This window comes from Neoarius graeffei, chromosome 5 (assembly GCF_027579695.1).
Source record: "Neoarius graeffei isolate fNeoGra1 chromosome 5, fNeoGra1.pri, whole genome shotgun sequence".
NCBI classification, from domain to species: Eukaryota; Metazoa; Chordata; class Actinopteri; order Siluriformes; family Ariidae; genus Neoarius; species Neoarius graeffei.
Window position 1 is genome coordinate 64545871 of NC_083573.1, and position 13528 is coordinate 64559398.

Consider the following 13528-nt stretch of genomic DNA (forward strand, 5'->3'; position numbering starts at 1 on the left):
CTAGCCGCTTTATCCTTCTACAGGGTCACAGGCAAGCTGGAGCCTATCCCAGCTGACTACGGGCGAAAGGCGGGGTACACCCTGGACAAGTCGCCAGGTCATCACAGGGCTGACACATAGACACAGACAACCATTCACACTCACATTCACACCTACACTCAATTTAGAGTCACCAGTTAACCTAACCTGCATGTCTTTGGACTGTGGGGGAAACCGGAGCACCTGGAGGAAACCCACGCGGACACAGGGAGAACATGCAAACTCCACACAGAAAGGCCCTCGCCGGCCCCGGGGCTCGAACCCAGGACCTTCTTGCTGTGAGGCGACAGCGCTAACCACTACACCACCGTGCCGCCCACAATTAGCTACATTTGATGTTAAATAAATAATTATTTTCATAAGCACAGTATATAAGTGTTTTGCTGATTGAAAAAAGGCAGCTCAGTAACATAAAGGACAGAATATCCTAAATTAAAATTGTCAGTTATATTACATTTGGGCGGCACGGTGGTGTAGTGGTTAGCGCTGTCGCCTCACAGCAAGAAGGTCTGGGTTCGAGCCCTGGGGCCGGCGAGGGCCTTTCTGTGCGGAGTTTGCATGTTCTCCCCGTGTCCGCGTGGGTTTCCTCCGGGTGCTCCGGTTTCCCCCACAGTCCAAAGGCATGAAGGTTAGGTTAACTGGTGACTCTAAATTGACCGTAGGTGTGAATGTGAGTGTGAATGGTTGTCTGTGTCTATGTGTCGGCCCTGTGATGACCTGGCGACTTGTCCAGGGTGTACCCCGCCTTTCGCCCGTAGTCAGCTGGGATAGGCTCCAGCTTGCCTGCGACCCTGTAGAAGGATAAAGCGGCTAGAGATGAATGAGATGAGATGAGATATTACATTTGATTAATACATGCATTAAAGAAGCTGTTTGTTTGTTGTTTTATTCTGTACTTTTTATTCTTTTCATTAATGTAACTGTAATTAGGCTACTTTTGATTGCTCCACAGATTTATGTGTCCTAATGCTTTAAGTTACTAAGTCATTTTAGATATTGCAGAATATCTATACAAATATTTTAATAGAACATTTCTTGTTAACTGTAGCAAGGAGATAGATAGATAGATAGATAGATAGATAGATAGATAGATAGATAGATAGATAGATAGATAGATAGATCTTACTTTTCTCTTAGTGTCCATTGGATGGCAGTGTTGTGTTAAATTACAATATCGACATGTCCGATTCACAGAACTTTTTATTCTACACACCAGAGTAATGGCGTCACAACATCTCATCTCATTTCATCTCATTATCTCTAGCCGCTTTATCCTTCTACAGGGTCGCAGGCAAGCTGGAGCCTATCCCAGCTGACTACGGGCGAAAGGCGGGGTACACCCTGGACAAGTCATCACAGGGCTGACACACAGACACAGACAACCATTCACACTCACATTCACACCTACGGTCAATTTAGAGTCACCAGTTAACCTAACCTAACCTAACCTAACCTAACCTCTTTGGACCGTGGGGGAAACCGGAGCACCCGGAGGAAACCCACGCGGACACGGGGAGAACATGCAAACTCCACACAGAAAGGCCCTCGCCGACCACGGGGCTCGAACCCGGACCTTCTTGCTGTGAGGCGACAGCGCTAACCACTACACCACCGTGCCGCCGGCATCACAACATCTGTTATGATATTTTCCTTTCCTCTGCTATAGGCTCAGATCTTAATTTATTTTTTTTATTCAGTTGCCCATCAGACTCAGAGTTTCAGAGTCCATCAAACTGTCAATAATCTTCATCTAAATAATGCATAAACTTGTACACAATAGCTGCATAAAACTGATGACATTTACATGATAAACACTTGGGTCACTCAGACTGTAGAACGTTTCTGTTCATAGATTATATCTTGTTTGTTTCCCTGACTTATCTACTCAGTTAACAAGTTGTTCACTACGATTATTCATAATCAAGCTGGACTTAATTCATTCGTTTGTTTGTTTGTTTGTTTGTTTGCTTGCTTGCTTGCTTAAAATGGGGGTACCTAGAACTGGAATTGAGAGACATTATGTTATGAGACTGGTCATCAATAATAATAATAATTATTATTATAATTACATTTGATTAATACATACATTAAAGAAGCTCTTTATTGTTTTATTCTGTACTTTTTATTCTTTTTATATTACAACCCCGATTCCAAAAAAGTTGGGACAAAGTACAAATTGTGAATAAAAACGGAATGCAATGATGTGGAAGTTTCAAAATTCCATATTTTATTCAGAATAGAACATAGATGACATATCAAATGTTTAAACTGAGAAAATGTATCATTTAAAGAGAAAAATTAGGTGATTTTAAATTTCATGACAACAACACATCTCAAAAAAGTTGGGACAAGGCCATGTTTACCACTGTGAGACATCCCCTTTTCTCTTTACAACAGTCTGTAAACGTCTGGGGACTGAGGAGACAAGTTGCTCAAGTTTAGGGATAGGAATGTTAACCCATTCTTGTCTAATGTAGGATTCTAGTTGCTCAACTGTCTTAGGTCTTTTTTGTCGTATCTTCCGTTTTATGATGCGCCAAATGTTTTCTATGGGTGAAAGATCTGGACTGCAGGCTGGCCAGTTCAGTACCCGGACCCTTCTTCTACGCAGACATGATGCTGTAATTGATGCAGTATGTGGTTTGGCATTGTCATGTTGGAAAATGCAAGGTCTTCCCTGAAAGAGACGTCGTCTGGATGGGAGCATATGTTGCTCTAGAACCTGGATATACCTTTCAGCATTGATGGTGTGTTTCCAGATGTGTAAGCTGCCCATGCCACACGCACTAATGCAACCCCATACCATCAGAGATGCAGGCTTCTGAACTGAGCGCTGATAACAACTTGGGTCGTCCTTCTCCTCTTTAGTCCGAATGACACGGCGTCCCTGATTTCCATCAAGAACTTCAAATTTTGATTCGTCTGACCACAGAACAGTTTTCCACTTTGCCACAGTCCATTTTAAATGAGCCTTGGCCCAGAGAAGACGTCTGCGCTTCTGGATCATGTTTAGATGCGGCTTCTTCTTTGATCTATAGAGTTTTAGCTGGCAACGGCGGATGGCACAGTGAATTGTGTTCACAGATAATGTTCTCTGGAAATATTCCTGAGCCCATTTTGTGATTTCCAATACAGAAGCATGCCTGTATGTGATGCAGTGCTGTCTAAGGGCCCGAAGATCACGAGCACCCAGTATGGTTTTCCGGCCTTGACCCTTACGCACAGAGATTCTTCCAGATTCTCTGAATCTTTTAATGATATTATGCACTGTAGATGATGATATGTTCAAACTCTTTGCAATTTTACACTGTCGAACTCCTTTCTGATATTGCTCCACTATTTGTCGGTGCAGAATTAGGGGGATTGGTGATCCTCTTCCTAGCTTTACTTCTGAGAGCCGCTGCCACTCCATGATGCTCTTTTTATACCCACTCATGTTAATGACCTTTTGCCAATTGACCTAATGAGTTGCAATTTGGTCCTCCAGCTGTTCCTTTTTTGTACCTTTAACTTTTCCAGCCTCTTATTGCCCCTATCCCAACTTTTTTGAGATGTGTTGCTGTCATGAAATTTCAAATGAGCCAATATTTGGCATGAAATTTCAAAATGTCTCACTTTCAACATTTGATATGTTGTCTATGTTCTATTGTGAATACAATATCAGTTTTTGAGATTTGTAAATTATTGCATTCCGTTGTTATTTACAATTTGTACTTTGTCCCAACTTTTTTGGAATCGGGGTTGTATTATTATTATTATTATTATTATTATATTTGATTAATACATACATTAAAGAAGCTCTTTGTTTGTTGTTTTATTCTGTACTTTTTATTCTTTTTATATTATTATTGTTATTATTATTATTGTTAAACTATAATTTATATGTTATTGATCGTATTTATTGATTATTATATATAATAATCATTATTATTCTGTAAAACAGTAATCTAAATGCGCGTTTGGTTTAAAGCTCTTCCTCTCGAGTAGCTGTAAAGACTGTTATGTGATTTATAAGGACCCTAACGGTAGACACTGCGTGTGGGGCGTCGTTTCCTTTGCAAAGCATTATGGGTATTGAAGTGCAGTGCGTTACACAAAGAATAGAATGCAATACTGTTAAAACTACAACTACCAAAGTGTTTGGCGGGTGATTTCCGGTACCTTTAAAAAAAAGTTTCAATGGGGTGGGAAAAAAAAAAAAAGAGTGCCAGAGAAGTGTCCGTGTTTGCATGGCTTTAAAATTAGTCGGCAAAAGAACAGGGCAAAACGTAACAAGTACAGCACAGTGAGAGGTAAGAAATGATACTTTTAAATAAGAAAGTTGATGAATAATATTGTCCATGTGGAAGAAAAGACAGATGGAGGAGAAACTTTGTGCGAAGAAGGAGAATAAAGATGATGCTGTGCGCGCTCGCGCCTCTTCCACTGAAACTTGGTGAGCGGCTGTGAGCGGCTGCTTGAGCGGCTGTGAGCGGCTGAGGGCGGCTTGAGCGGCTGAGGGCGGCTGTGAGCAGCTGAGGGCTGCTTGAGCGGCTGTGAGCGGCTGAAGGCTGCTTGGGCGGCTGTGAGCGGCTGCTTGGGCGGCTGTGAGCGGCTGCTTGGGCGGCTGTGAGCGGCTGCTTGGGCGGCTGTGAGCGGCTGCTTGAGCGGCTGTGAGCGGCTGAAGGCTGCTTGGGCGGCTGTGAGCGGCTGCTTGAGCGGCTGTGAGCGGCTGAAGGCTGCTTGGGCGGCTGTGAGCGGCTGAAGGCTGCTTGAGCGGCTGAGCCACTGCGCATCCTTTAGGCGGTTTTTTGTCTCAGTGCAAATGAAAACTGCCAGGCTGATGGGTTTTACTTGTTAATGATGAATCGATACAATCTTGCAAAAGCTTTGCGCTTTCTTAAAGGCTACAATGGAGCAGCAGCTGTAGACACTTTGCTCTAGATCCAGTCAGCCTCGACATAAACACTCACCTTTTAGCTTTTACTTTTAGACATTCTGTTCATTTTCCGTCAGTCAGTCAGTATGAAATGCTGGACAAAACGTGTTGTAAATGATGGAAGGGAGAACAGAGGGAAAGGTGATGGCTGGTGATTTAGTCTTATCATCTTTTGTGCAACCAACACCACCTTTTTTATTAACTCGGGGGGGGATCTCAAGCCATTAGTGACCATGTGAATAATAAGAATAAAAGGAACACACATCTCAGCCATGAACACAGCAGGCGCTCTGTTGAAACCAACCAACCAACATACACACTGCGGTTAAGAGAGGGCAGCTTGTGTGTAACATAAGACAGTGATATAATCAATAATACCAACCATCACTCATGTCAGTCTGTGTAAATATGAGGATTAAGCTGTCTCTGATACACAGACTTGATCTGTCCTTGTGAGCAGTTCATCTTGCTTGTTCAACCAATGAGGCCGAATGGACTGCCGTCAGAAATGTTATAGGAAGGGTGTAGGCTACTATTGCTTTCCTTCTAAGTGCAGTAGTAATATATTGCATTGGGGTAATATCTGGTTTTGGTGAGTTCTTGGAACTTGATTCAAGGGTAGGCTGAAGGACACATGATTAATACCAACATCACTGCATTGATTCTATGAAGGAACATGTCTTGACCATCTTGTGATGTATCAATCTTTGGTGCTTTATTCTCTAAATAAAGATGTTCAATCCTTAATGTTTGTTCAGCTTTTTGGAAATAATCAATGATAACTGTCCAATTTTTTTTTTTTTACACCTTTTCCCCACTTCTGTGTGGGATCGATGTGGATAAGTCGAACCACTAAGATGGACCTTGTCCAACATCTTGACAGTGCTGGGCCTTGAACCTGGGGATCAGTAACCCAGAGCTTTAACCTATTGAGCCCATGATAACCATCTAATAAAGATACCGAACTGTACTTTTCCTTGTCGCTGGGGTGGTACCAACTTTTTGTATCCATCGTTCTACGTTTAGAAATAACTTCAGTGAAGTATCTTTATTACTGAGCGTGTTTGAGTTTTTTGTATTTGTGTTCGTATGTAATATGAACATGGGGGCAGCCATGGCTTGAAGGTTAGAGAAGTAGACATGGGTCCAAAAGGATGGGTTAAATGCAGAGGAGGAATTCCATGTACATGTGACAAAGGCTTATGTGAATTATCTCAATTTAAAACCTGCTGCTACTGTAGTTTAAACTGCTTTGAAAACTTTTCTCCCTTTATTTTATTTCTTCATGTCTTTGCTGAGTAAATTTGAGGTTCATCCTTACAAATGATAATTGCATAGACTGATCGTGTGCTATAAACTGAAAGAAACCTCCCCCAAACGATTTAATTCTTATTAGGTTTTTTTTAAAATAATACTGGGACGTATTAGGCCATACCAGAGGTCAGTTATTGCTTACTGTGGAGTCCCAGTTTTCATGAACTACTGTTTAAATCCTGCCTTAGATACAATCTCGGTATGGAGATCAAATTGCAAGACGTACTGGTATGAAATGTACAACATTTTAAATATTATATTTTCATGGCAAATGCCCAAGATGGGAGAGGTGTAACAAAATTGGCCGGGAAATACAGCAACACCAAATATGTGCAGAACAAAGATCTCACTCTTTTAATATACCCAGTGTAATAAACGTTCAGGTAGAGGCTACCATTAGCTGAGTCTCACAGGCTGTAAGCTAACAACCCGTACTTGCACAAACAAATCCGGGAAGATGTAATGTACACAAACCGTTCAGCTGGGCAAAATCACTTAGTAACTTATATTAAAGCCTTAGAAGTTATGTAACAGTCCTAAGGCCCGGTGCACTTGATTTACTTAGATGTAAGCCTGTAATGGAGAAGTGTTTACTTACTTTCAGGGCCGTGGAGTAGTATTACTGTCAATTGTCTGTTCAGTTTAACTGCCTGAGGTTTATGTAATTTTTTTTTTCTACGTGTGTCTGAGGTGATTTTATGTGTAAAACAGCTAAACACGCCTCTCTATGAACTGCTGTCGGACCGTGTTTTAAGGCTTTTTATTGGAAACAGAGCTTTATATCACCAAAAGTAAATGGCAAATATTTGAGGTCGGCTTGTGCTTGACTTTGGCTGCTTCGTGGCATGTGGTAAGCAGCGTATGGCTTTAACCAGTTTGACCGTCGGGTTGAAGCCCTCCTATAGGCTCGCGTCTCTTGGGACTGAGTCAGCTGTATGATCTTGCATGTGAAGAGTCTAGAGGACTAAAGTTTAGAGAGGACAGTGAGAGAGCAGCCTTTTAGACTCCTTGTAAAGTGGGCCACCAGTCCCTGTGGTGAGCTGAGCTTTTCTGGGACAGGCACGGCTATGACGTTCCAGGCGGCCCGGAATTGGAGCGAATGCTGTCGTCCTCTCATTCTAGATCGGGACTAGGATGTGTAGGTGCTCGTGATCTGGGCTAAGATCACTGTGCCAGAAGGAGATAAAGCAGCCAGCTGATCTTTCTCCACAACTCTCATGTAGACACTTGTCTTACTGGATCTAGCCATTGGTATTGGCCAGCATCTGAAGCTACATCTGTGAGTGAGTATGAGTGCAATGGGTCGGCTTAGAGTTGTTCTCTTCTTTGAACTCGTGATTTGTGCCCAAATCTGAACGTGTGAGCAAGCTGTTAAATCACAAGTCGGGATGCTATTTAAATGTTAAGGGCCTGATGGACTTGGTTGTTGGACCCATTGCAAAAGTCGAATTCTTACATCCCGTGGAAGATGTCACTTTTTTTTTTTTTCAGATTTGTCAGCACAGCAATGCTGTGCATTTTTTTTCTTCCCCCTTTTGTGTCGATTTGTGTTAGGCTAAAGGAGCATCGTGATGTTGCAGCCTGATATGCTTCAGTAAACCTACATTTATGTGTCTTAAGCTATTATTAGGCATTCAAATTGTAGCCCTGGTTTATTTGCACAAAGCAGTGTGGCAGAAGAACAATTTAACAATAGGAAGGCATTTGTGTGTAGTTTATCACCACATGACGCTGTTAGATGTAGTGCCACTTTTCTTAGTGTTGAATAGAAAGGAAGCAGCAGCTTGGATGGATGACATGTTTGATCCACTGGGACAGTGTATTTCAGGCTTGTATTCTGACTTCGTTTTTTTCATGTCACTACTTTGTTCCAGGCACTAATAACCTACCATTATTAACCGTCATGCATTATGTAACTGATAAGACACTGTTAATTAGAGCCGATAAAGACCCTCAGGTAAATGTCACGATTAACACAGTCAGCTATATTTACTACTGAAATTCATGTTGAGTTGAATTGCTAATCTGCTGCTGTGTTAAACCAGTCATAACACACAATGTCTAGAATAAACTCCTCAGGAAAGGTCATGCAATGACCATAGGCTTCTCTTCATTATGTCCAGCAAATAAACCAGTGTTGTCGACATCAGTTCCTGCATTTGAATCATTATCTGAATGGTGTGAGTGAACATTTTTAATTTTCTTCCTACTACACAAGTTCCTTGTTTGATTTACAGTATAGCGGCTCTTTGTTCCCTAAGGGTCGTCTTTTTAACAGTCTCCTCTCAACTGGCGCAGGGCGGTTCATCAGGAGTTAACACTCAATCAGGAACTAGGCCAGTTACATCCCATTTTCACACTTCCCATCCTGAGGGACGCGTGTGTGTGCGCGTGTTAGCGTTAGCCCTAACTACATATTCACGTCTATGTGTGGAGCACTGCATTTAAGCCGAAGGAAATAATTCATCATAGATCACTTGCACTCATGATATAGTCATGACAGAAAGAATGTTGTGTAATTGTTGGTATGTCATATTCACACGTTTCACATAGAAACCCACATGCTTTGTTGTTATAAAGGAAGTCACCTGCACGCTCTTCCATATTGCAGTGTATGATTTACCACAGTTTACATGTCCTGCTCTATGGAGTGTGAGAACAAGCAGATTTACAGTAACTGAAATACTGACTTCTGCCTTCTTACAGGACGCTGCCACTTCACCGTCTCTCTTCCACTGACTGCGTTTCATTTTGGCCGCCATTGTTCTCTCCACAGACTGAGGTTATGCAATAGCAAGGCAGCGTTTGACTCGGTTTTGTAGTTACTGCATCTTTACAACAGTTTACATTGCACATTTAAAATTCTTCTGGATGGGATTCAGCTGGATGGGGGAAAAATACGGAAACAAAAGTGAAAAAAAAATATTTTGGAATTCATTCATTTTAGGATTATCTGTAGAACCTTAAAGATCTGCGATAGCACATGATATTTGGAGATGTGGAGATTTTTTTTTTAACTTGTCAAAAGATAAATACATTTTGATTGTCTTAGTTTTTTTTTTAATAAAGCAGTCTCATTTAAAAAAAAAAAAAGTGATGCCAACAAATGATAGAGATCATAGTCAAAGCATCTGACTTCAAAAATCAGTTTGATTTAATCAAGATTAATGTACTTCGAATTAGCATTTATCGTTAGCATGAGCGCGTCTGAGGTAGAAGGGCGTACACGTACACAGCCTTGCTTTTTATAGCGTGCATCCACATCTGCAACTAAATATCGACACGCTTAAACGTTTTCTCCAGTGGACAGTCTAAGTATTGCTTTGTCAGTGTTGTAAAATGTCAGTCTTGATATTGTACCAAGCTTACATCTTTTTCGATTTCGTGTGAATCAATTGAAGCAGTTCATTAAATTCTGTGAGAAATCAGAGGGTGAGCCTGGAAACCCTAAAGCAAAAGAGAATATAAACCGAAATGTGTAGTTTTCACTTACATGACGGACTGCTGCCTGCTGGAGCATGAATTGATAATCACCTCAGTAAACTGCTAAGAGTTCTTCTCTCTCTCTCTCTCTCTCTAATTTTATTGTCTACACAGTGCATACGTAGCTGAACTCTGTACGAGTTTAGGTGCTTCTTTATGTTCATCTCATCTCATTATCTCTAGCCGCTTTATCCTGTTCTACAGGGTCGCAGGCAAGCTGGAGCCTATCCCAGCTGACTATGGGCGAAAGGCGGGGTACACCCTGGACAAGTCGCCAGGTCATCACAGGGCTGACACACAGACACAGACAACCATTCACACTCACATTCACACCTACGGTCAATTTAGAGTCACCAGTTATGGCCCTTTTCCACTACCCTTTCTCAGCTCACTTCAGCCCGACACGGCTCGCGTTTCGACTACCTCAGAACAGCACGACTCGGCTCGCTTCATCCCTGCTTAGCACCCAAAACTCGCACGGTTTTGGAGTGGGGCTGAAGTGAGTCAAACCGAGCTGAGTGGGGCTAGGGGCGTGAGGAGACACTCCCCTGTGCACTGATTGGTGAGGAGGAGTGTCCTCACATGCCCACACACGCCCCGCGAGCACGCTGGGATCTGTAAACACCGTAAACCTGGAAGAAGAAGAATTACGAATTACGAGAATTTCTGAAGCCTTATGCGCCTCGCCTCATCTATACGCTCTTGCCAGTATCTGTTGGCGTTGTCGGTGACAACAAGCCACAGCACCAAGACCAGCAACACTAACGACTCCATGTCCTCCATGTTTATTGTTTACTATCCGGGTCGTGAGACTACCGCTTAAAAGGTCACTGATGTCACTGTTTGCGCCGCTTAACGACATCACGTGACGTCCACCCACTTTCGCTAACTCCACCCAATGTGTCCACCCACTTCCAGCCAGCACGGTTCAGCGCGGTTGTAGTTGAAATGCAACTCCAACAGCCCCACTCAGCTCGACTTAGCCCAACTCAGCCGCGTTGGTAGTGGAAAAGCGGCATTAGCCTAACCTGCATGTCTTTGGACTGTGGGAGAAACCGGAGCACCCGGAGGAAACCCACGCGGACACGGGGAGAACATGCAAACTCCACACAGAAAGGCCCTCGTCGGCAACGGGGCTCGAACCCGGACCTTCTTGCTGTGAGGCAACAGCGCTAACCATTACACCACTGTGCCACCCCTTCTTTATGTTGATGAGTGCAAAAGAGTATTAACACAGGCTGTTTTTCATATAAAGTTTCCAAGCACCCCTGCTAGCAGGATGGCTACCTTATTGTAAAAGTAAATTATTGTTACACAGCATACACAATCCTCATACTGCTGCTCTAAAATCAGCATATGGAACTTTACACCACTGCCCAAACCAAATCTCTCAGAAGCTGGTTCACCTTGATGTAGATTAATTGTTTGTATTGTTTGGAAAGCTTGGGTTTTCTGCAGAGCCTTTATGATCATTGCTAGTGTCTGTCCCTTTTACCTTGCTGGGTTTTTGGGGTTTTTTTTTGACTCTGATAGTTCCTGAGGAAGTGTTCAACAGTTTTAGGATTTTTTTTAGAGGCTGAAACCTCAAAAATGTGAAGCTGGTGAGGCTTACTGTCAAATTCTTGCAAACTGCAGCCTTCTTAACCCTAGCATTAACTTTCTGTTTGTGTTAGCTGTGTGCTTTCATCATTAACGTATGCCAAAGTTGACGTTTAGCTGTCGGTTTCAGATATTGTGTGGTATTTTAAAAAAAAAATCATTATTTCCTCTTGGTCTGTATGTACACATGCACTGTGTGTAATGTCGCACTGTTAAGGTGATGATACACAGGGCAACTTTTTGGGCAATGTTGCCGGCAATGGGCAACCAGGTGAGATGCAGGGCAACTATTTGGGCAACAACCAATCGGATGAGAGCAAATCTATTGCCAAGGAGACAGACACTGCAAAGATGGACGCTGAAACGTTTGCAGCTGTCACTTTTGTCTTGGCTTCAGCCTTTATTTCACTCAAGTATAGCTGCTGACCGAGCTCCTGAAAGGCTTTCTTTTTAGATCCCGAAGTTTGTACTGTTTCACCCTTGGGTTTCACAAGTAGTCATGCTCTGTATGTGAATTAGATCAGACAATGAGTTAGACAATCTGGATTACAACACAAAAAAAAAATCATGAGCTGCCCATCACTTTTAACTTGATGCAAGAGAGCTAATGTTATCCCTATGTAGCTAGTTATAACTTTCAGCTTAACTATGTTAGCAAAACCCACCGTGAGTTAGCTAAATCCCGTTCAGTCTCTTGGGAGCGGTGGTTAGCTAACGGCAGTTTACACTTAGCTGAAAAAAAAAAAAAAACCATGTCTTAATTACAACCTGAGTGCATAAAAATAGATTTCTGTTGGTTTTCTGAGCATTTTACGAGGTAAATTCACCACTTTGGGTTCACACACAACTTTATACTGGCATAAGAGATGTTGTCTTTCTTTTTTTCGCTCCACTACCAGAGACGCTGCCGTCTTTGTTAAATTTCAGAAGCTCTTGGGTGGTCATGAGATTCGCTGCTAGCACTCTGATTGGATCTCATTATCTCTAGCCGCTTTATCCTGTTCTACAGGGTCGCAGGCAAGCTGGAGCCTATCCCAGCTGACTACGGGCGAAAGGCGGGGTACACCCTGGACAAGTCGCCAGGTCATCACAGGGCTGACACATAGACACAGACAACCATTCACACTCACATTCACACCTACGGTCAATTTAGAGTCACCAGTTAACCTAACCTGCATGTCTTTGGACTGTGGGGGAAACCGGAGCACCCGGAGGAAACCCACGCGGACACGGGGAGAACATGCAAACTCCACACAGAAAGGCCCTCGCTGGCCACGGGGCTCGAACCCAGACCTTCTTGCTGTGAGGCGACAGTGCTAATCACTACACCACCGTGCCGCCCCACTCTGATTGGATGATTTTAAAAAGTTGCCCAAAACTATCAAAATTGTTCAGATAGAAATTCCATCCATCCATTATCCCATAACTGTTTATCCTGTGCAGGGTCGCGGGCAAGCTGGAGCCTATCACAACTGACTATGGGCGAGAGGCAGGGTACACCCTGGAGAAGTCGCCAGGTTATCGCAATGCTGACACATGGAGACAAATGACCATTCACACTCGCATCCACACCTACGGTCAATTTAGAGCCACCAATTAGCCTAACTGCAAATCTTTGGACTGTGGGGGAAACCGGAGCACCCGGAGGAAACCCACGCAGACACGGGGAGAACATGTAAACTCCGCACAGAAAGGCCCCCGCCGGCTGCTGGGCTCCAACCTAGAACCTTCTTGCTGTGAGGCGACAGTGCTAACCACGACACCATCTTGCCACCACGGATCGAAATTACAACCCCAATTCCAAAAAAGTTGGGACAAAGTACAAATTGTAAATAAAAACGGAATGTAATTATTTACAAATCTCAAAAACTGATATTGTATTCACAATAGAACATAGACAAAATATCAAATGTCGAAAGTGAGACATTTTGAAATTTCATGCCAGCAACACATCTCAAAAAAGTTGGGACAGGGGCAATAAGAGGCTGGAAAAGTTAGGTACAAAAAAGGAACAGCTGGAGGACCAAATTGCAACTCATTAGGTCAATTGGCAATAGGTCATTAACATGACTGGGTATAAAAAGAGCATCTTGGAGTGGCAGCGGCTCTCAGAAGTAAAGATGGGAAGAGGATCACCAATCCCCCTAATTCTGCACCGACAAATAGTGGAGCAAT

General features: G+C 42.9%; 1 protein-coding gene across 2 annotated transcripts in view; it reads left to right on the forward strand.

Moving 5' to 3' along the window:
* Window positions 1-4240: 4240 nt before the first annotated feature.
* The window catches only part of phactr4b (phosphatase and actin regulator 4b), a 55241-nt gene continuing 45953 nt past the window's right edge, over window positions 4241-13528 (forward strand). For both annotated transcript variants that reach the window (XM_060922230.1, XM_060922229.1), the window contains exon 1: window positions 4241-4331. The gene's annotated coding sequence lies outside the window, so the exon portion shown is untranslated. The remainder of the gene's footprint in view (window positions 4332-13528) is intronic.